Source organism: Juglans regia, chromosome 2 (assembly GCF_001411555.2).
Source record: "Juglans regia cultivar Chandler chromosome 2, Walnut 2.0, whole genome shotgun sequence".
Classification (NCBI taxonomy): domain Eukaryota; kingdom Viridiplantae; phylum Streptophyta; class Magnoliopsida; order Fagales; family Juglandaceae; genus Juglans; species Juglans regia.
The window spans coordinates 20,897,651-20,905,279 of record NC_049902.1 but is presented as its reverse complement, the minus strand read 5'-3'; positions in this window follow the sequence as shown (position 1 = coordinate 20,905,279).

Sequence of the window (7,629 nt, the reverse complement as noted above, 5' to 3'; positions counted from 1 at the left end):
TGAAAAAAAAAAAAAAAGGCTAAGTACATGCATGTCTTAATTTTTCGTTGTCAACCGCGTCATGCACGTAATTTAACCTGGTCCGTACGCCTTATGTTGGATGGTTGGGATTCATTTCCTTTTAGGGGACTGCTAGGTCCACCGACTGTCGAGAAGGATCTGTTTCTATCTATAAGTGTAAAATGTATTTTTTTAATATATATTTTTGTATTTTTTAAATTATTTTGAATATTCTTTAAAAAAGTTACAAACTTATTTAATATACTTTCTTAATTATTAAGTAAAAAAAATAAATAAATAAAACCCACCATCAATAACCTTCTCGATGGTTTTCCGTGGAATAAGCATTTTCCTTTTTTTAGGCCTTAGTATAGGCAATATTGCATTTATTGTACAAATTGTTGAATTATTGGTGCAATTATTGTTGAGACAATGAGTCGTCACATATTTATGATGTTTTCGTTGATTTTATTCTTGGATTGATCTCAAGTCTTTGGGTTGGTACGTACTGTTTCTGATTAATATTGCCTACTCACTGCAAGAAATTTGTTAGAGACGAATTAAATTTCGTTCCTAAAAATCATTTTATGCCTGAGTTATTAAATTCGTTTGAACGGAGAAATATTCATTCGAATAAAATATTTTGTGACGAAAAAAATCATCTAAAAAAAGCAAAACCGTTTGAACGGAATAAAATAGATTCGAACATGAAATTAATGTATGTTCGAATAGTATATAATTTGTTCGAATAATAATATTGGCGGGAAATTAATTTTTTTCCCGAAGAAAGTTAATAACCGTTCGAACTTAAATTTCTTTATTCGAACGGATATTTTTTTAATTAATTTTTTTTAGTATGGATTTGTGCATATATTTTTTCCATTAATTTGTTATCATTTTCAAAATATAAAAAATGTGTATATATTATATATTACGATTTGCGGTGAGTTAAAATATTTATAAATTCAGAAATTAATTTTATGTAATTAACTTCAAAACTTTATAGTGATTTCTTTTATGTTAAATTATAAATTTAAAAATAGTATCATTTTTTATATTATCATAAATGGCAAGTAAAATGAAAAAAATAAACAAAGTAATAAACACGAAAAATAAAAACTATACATTAATTACATCTCAAATATATAATGTTCAATACAACATAAAAAAGTAAAGTAATAACTAAAACGATCATTATTGCCTAAGTAGATCAACATCCTCTTGCAACATTTAAATACTTCCTTCCAGATCTCTAAGCTTATCCATGATGGGCTCAACAAACTCCACAAATAGAGCTCGTACCTAATCCAAAGTAACCTCAGGAGGCTGTCTCTCAACAACGACAATACTACTAGAAGCTGGATCTGTGGGAAGATCACTAGGTTGTTTTAGTGTAGTCTTCCGCAAGTGCCCCTTGCTCTTGCTGAATGTGATCTTGTTAAGGGGCCCCATCTGTGGATACCTCTGCTCAGTGGCCGACACTGTAACCCCCGATCGGAGTAGGAGGTTAGATATCAGCAGTGCAAATGGTAGACTACCTCCACTAGAAAAGCGTGACTCTGATCGAATGCGGAGGAATAAATACAATGCCAGATCAATGAGATCCCCTCGTGCTATCCGCAGCAAAAATCTAGCTCGATCGATTTCGAAATCAGCCTTGTATTTTTTTAGATCGATATTATAGCCAACAATCAAATTAAGCATTCTGAAAAATGCTATACAATCGGCTTGCCGGATCACCTTGCTTCCATCATATGGAGGAGCCGATGGGTCTCGCACTAGCTGACGCACCTGATCATCTATGAGACCATCATCAGGTAGTCCTCATCCTCACTAGCATCCGAATCTACATTTGGGGTTAGCGTGGAGGATGCGGCCGGTGTGTCGGAATCAGATGGTGCAGCCGCTGGTCCTCATGTAGTCGTTGCAGGATATACGTCGGCCACATGGGAGATGTCAAGGAACTTAGCAATAATGCAAGGAGAGAAATTAATACTCACTTCCTGGATCGATAAGGTATAGAATAGAGCATCAGCGCTAAGTTCTCCCATGGCACGGTAGAACTCACCGACCATCTCTGGATATACAGTCCCCCGCTGCTCACAGATTGGTATCCATCTCCACTTAGTGAAAATGGCACGTATGCTCCATCCCTCCCATGAAAAATCAGAGAAGTCAGAAAAAATGACTGGACGCTCGACAAGTGTTGTATGAATGGACGCTCGACGAGTGTAACACCCGGGCCCAGCCAAGCCCGCTTTACAAAAATTTTGGGTTTATAGGTATGAAAAGCCCATTTGAAATTTAGAGTAAAATTTTTGGAAGAGAGTATGGTCCTAAAATATTTTTGGCGGATTATAATTTTTTGATAGGTTTAAAATCTTTTAGTTGACCAAGTAGATATTCACTCGAAAAACTTATGGGGCTAGTGTAATTGTTTTAGGTTGAGTTGCGGTCCAAAACTTAGAGAAAAAGGCCATGCATTAACCCCATTCAAGTTCTAAGTCGTGGGCCAATTATTTTCGGGCTAAAGTGCCCTAGCCCATGAAAATAATTTCAGACTCCAAATTTCTGCACGTTCGCGTCCGTTTACCCACTGCATGCACGCCACTCCCTCACTTCTCTAGGGTTTGTGTTGTTTTTCGTTGGCTTATATTTAACCCTTCGTGCATGAAGAAAACTCAAGAAAAGTGTTGCTGTCTCTTTCCCCATCTCTCTCGTGCGCTGAAGCCGCCAACCTCCATGCTGCCGCTGCCTCCCATTACTTGCTAGCACAGCCACACACAGAGTCATCTTTGCACCCCCGTTTTCTGTCCAACACCCTCATGGAAGCCTAAAAGTGTGTGTCACCATTGCCTCGCTCTGCGTTACAACCCCCCACAGCGCCATCCCTGCACTACCACCGTGATAACCACTGCTCAGTCGTCACAGCCACTGTTCCAACGAACTTGGTCTACACCTCTGTAAGCCGTCGTGACCCTTTCAGCCTTCCGCTTCTGCACTTTGACGTACGGATCGAGGGAAAGCCACACCCAGCTTGTGCACCGTAACACTGCCGCTTAGCAGTACCTAAGTCCCTTCCATAAACCGCAGCCACCCACTTTCACGGCAACACCATCACAAGCCACCAGCCCCGTCTATTGACCATACCCCTCAGTCGTTCAACACAGGAACGTAGCCTCACCAAAGCCGAAGGACCTCCGTTTTTGTTTTCCTGAAACAGAGGAAGCCACAACTTGAGCCGCCACCTCCACATCTCGGGAGAGCCTCGACGCCACTGCCATCAAAGGACGCTGGAGGTTTAGCCTTCACCTTCGAACACGGCTCGTGTCATCGCCTAGCCCCAAAACATTACACGCCTTCTCGCTATCCCATGGTGAGCTCTCTCTCCCTTCCGCACGCCGTACTCTCTCCATCTCTCATTCATACTTTCACCTGGAGGTTTGCTACCACCTCCCGACGGTAGTGGTCAGCATTCACAGCGGAAATCGCCAACTCTTCCTGGAGTGAAGCAACTTGAGCGCGAAGGATAACCAACTCGTCATCAGATGAATGAGACCGAGCCTTAAAGTGAGCCAACTCGTTGGCCAGTTGGTTTTTCTCGCCCTCCAAGTGCATCCAATCATCTGCCACGTCAGTAGCAAGATGATCAACCCCCTAAAAAAAAACAGAGGGAGGATTAAAAATATGTTCTTTAGAATTATTGACCAAAGCATTAAGGAAAACATAACAATACCGGAGCAAAAACACAACGAAGCTGTCAAACAAAGGCATTGATGACCTTTGCTCAGCGGGTATGTAGGGAGGCCAGGGAAGCCACTGGATGGGAGCTAGAGGAGCCTCTCGATTTGATAGCCGGCAATGAAACATTAGCAAAATCTCCCTGGGGAAAAGCGGCTTCAATGGGGATAAGCAAAGGACATCAAACAGATGGTTCAACTGGAGGTCTCGAGCAATTTTTGGCCTTCCCCATCTCACCAGTTTCAACCTCACGTGGTACAACCTGATCAATCCCGAGATTCTCCTCAGGAGTTGTCAAAGATGCTTCGCCACTTCCTCGAGTAGAAACACTAAAAGGCGGCGAAGGAATCAAAACCATGCTGCCATTGGCGAGGGAGAGGGTTGCAAAAACAAAGGCCAAATCAGGACTAACCCCACTCGAAGTAGTTGAGGTAAGGGGGGACTAGGCACTGCAACTAAATCTTGAACACTCCCCTCTTCTCCCCCTCCAATCAAGGTAGATCCGAAGGAGCGGCAGAAGGCACAAAAATGATTAGCGGGGGCGAGGTTAGTAGAGGCATAGAAGCTTCAAAGGGAGGGAAGCGTGCATAAGTGGAAGCGGGTGTTGTAAGGAGGACGAGATTCAAAATAAGAATTTCCTCTTCCATTGGAGTATCATCACATTGCTGTTGGAAATCGTCAATCAAAGCCGTTGAGGGCTACGTAGTAGCTTCGGCGGCCGCTTCTGCGGCAAGTATACTATCGAGATCTTCCTCGGCTTGCAACATGATGTCATCCAAAGAAAGAGGTAACGGATCCATATAGGCGGCCACAATACTCAGTTTCTCCTGAGAAGTAGCCAACTTGGTGCTCCCACATTTTTGTGAGGCAGTTTTACTCGGTAACTCCTGAGGAGAACCCAACTTGGCCCCACTCTATTTTTAGTAAGAGGTACCAATTTTGTATATTCCCCCACCACCAAGGGAAGAAGAGACCACATTTGGATGAAATAGACTCATCTGAACGAGGTGAGATACAAGCCTTTTTAACATTTCTTTGTTTCTTCCCGCCTTCACCAGGACATTTCTTCTTTTTCAAGTCACCCCCGGCGAGGGGCACCCAAAAACTTATGCTCCAAAATATGGGCCCAATTGAGAACCATCACAAACCTCTCAATGTTACTAGGGGTTAAAAGTGCATCCAAGAGGCACAGTTTGGGGTGGGGTGAGCTTGAGCCCAAGACTCCACTAGCCTAACACGGGCCTCCTCATGAGGGGAAAGAATCACTTCGTAGTCATCCCCATCGGGGACAGGAGACCAACGTGCCTTAATAGAAAATTCCCGATTAGGAACTTCATCGGCGGGAAATTCTCAGCTAGAGGTAGCAATAAGGAAAATTTTGTTGGTCCATTCATTCACATGAGAGTATTTACGCTCTAAATCAACCAAGGACTAACGAGCTCTAAAACAGCAGAGATTCTCCTCCAAACGCCTAAACCCATGAAGGGACAAAAACTCACGAGCTGTTAGGTTTGATTACTCATCGCCCACGGGTTCCAGCACTGGTCGCCACAAAACACAGCAGGCCATCAAGATCCTCCAGGCATTGGGTACCATTTGAGCCGGAGCAAGCCCTAAGATGTCTAACATATCACGAACGGGGCGCAAAAAAGGTAGTCGAAGCCCCATGGTAAACATAGTAAGATAAATGGCAACATAGACAACCATACCTTTAGCCATCGATAGGTTTCTGGTTGGGAGTTGGAGCTTTTAATTCAACAGAATCAGGGATGTTGAAATTATTCCAAGCATTTCCAACTCACGCGAAGTGACGACGGAGGACCAGCGAGAACCTGCAAAAATGGAAGCCGGCAGAGCAACAACGAGTCAGGGAGGGGAGTCACGGGGTGGGGAAGAGTCCGGAGCAGCAACTACTGCCTTACCCTTGGAAGAAGAGGAAGCCATGGAAGGATTGAAGGAAATCACAAGAAACACGAAGGCAAGAACTCAGAGAGAGAAAGGAATGCAAGAACCCAAAGAAGAGAAAAGCAAGAACTCAAAAAAGAAGAGGAAAGCAAGAAACGGGACAGAAGACCAAAAGAAGAGGGAAACTGGGCAATAAATAGGAGTTGAAATGAAGTGACGGTTGACGTGCCCGAGTAGAGAAAACGAAGCGGTGTACTGAAAGTCTGAAACGCCTCGAACAAAGAAAAGACACCAAGTAATTAAGTCCCATCACACCATGCGCAATGACACTTTGCGGGGTAATTGGAGAGGACATCCCAACCGGTTAGCCCCTAAGAAGGACCTGGGCCCTTACCAACAACTAAAGCCCATATCATAACCGAGAAGCCCAGCCCAGTACAAAGGAAACCAGCCCATGGCCAATAACGACTAGATAAGCTAATACCGACGGATTAACTATCCAGACAATGACAAAAGATAAAAGAGGTTGTTATTCAAATTTGCTAAGAGATGAATCTTCATCTCTAAATTTGAATTCGAATAAAGGATAACCATTATCCATGGGGGAACAAAGATAACTCATGGAGCTCTATATAAAGGAAAAACCCAGGTAAGTAAAGGGATCAAATTATTGTTATTATTAATTTTATCCTCAAATTACTGACTTAGGCATCAGAGGCGTTCCTTCGGACCCCAGTGCTCTTTATATTTTGGTTGCAAGTGATCGTGAGGTGGTGGCGGTGAAACACGTCTATAACACTGACGTTAATATATAAATTATTCAAACAGGAAAAAAATTTTATATTTACAAACTCAACAACTTATAAACATAAACAGAAAAGGATGACCGTAATCATAAAAAAAAAAAGTAAAGAACAAATGCCTCGGCCAGATAAATTTTAAACAATAAAAAAATTTGATGTCTACCCAGTGGAAAAAAACCTAAATCCTCGGAGACATAATGCAAAACTCTTGCAAAAGCTAAAAAATAAAAATAAAAATCAAACGTTCAATCATAAGAGAATGTGTACATCAAATCTTGAATCACGCACAACAACGTACAAAGAAAAAAAAATGTGTACATGAGGTAACCAATATAATTATAATGTATACGTCTCATCTTTCACACTAAAACAAAAATAAAAAACTATATTATAAAAAACCCTAATATTTTATGTTTAGATAATATCATATTATATTATGATATTTTTAGATTATTATGCATGTTCGGAATAAACATGATATTATATTGTAGCATTAAAACATCTATAACTTAGAAAATAAGTCCTGATCTCAAAAACGAATAAAATGAATGAGAAGGAATTTCTTTAGATGATGGAGGAAAGTTATAATAATAACTTTCTCTTATTTAAAGCTTATTATAGTAAAAATTGTGCTAAAAACATCCATCAACTTATGAAAACCTCCATCATCTAAATTCTCTTTTTTTAAAACAAATAGAATATTCAATATTTTTTTTGTTTTTATTTTAGTGTTACAATATATCACACAATAATCACAACATGCAAAAAAATAAAAAGATCGTACACATCATCCAACTTCATATTCATACAAACCTCAGACCAAATAACCCAAAGGTGTTTGCCCAAAAAAACAAATTGCTCAAAAGAAGAGAGAACACACAATGGATCTATTTAATCATAAATATGACAATTACAAAACCAAAAATAGCTATTACCCAGATGATCAACACAAAATAAGAAAAAATTCGATGAGATGAAAGAAAAAAACGACACTGCATGAAAAAAAAAAATTCTATTTTGTCACAAATCCAAAAATCACACAACCAAAAAAAAATCTTCAACCCAGTTGATCTATTTCTCCACAAATCTGTAAATCATGCAATCAAAAAAAGCTACAAGCCAATTGATAAAAAGAAAAAAAAACATCAAACAATCCAAAAAAATCTATTTTTTCACAAAT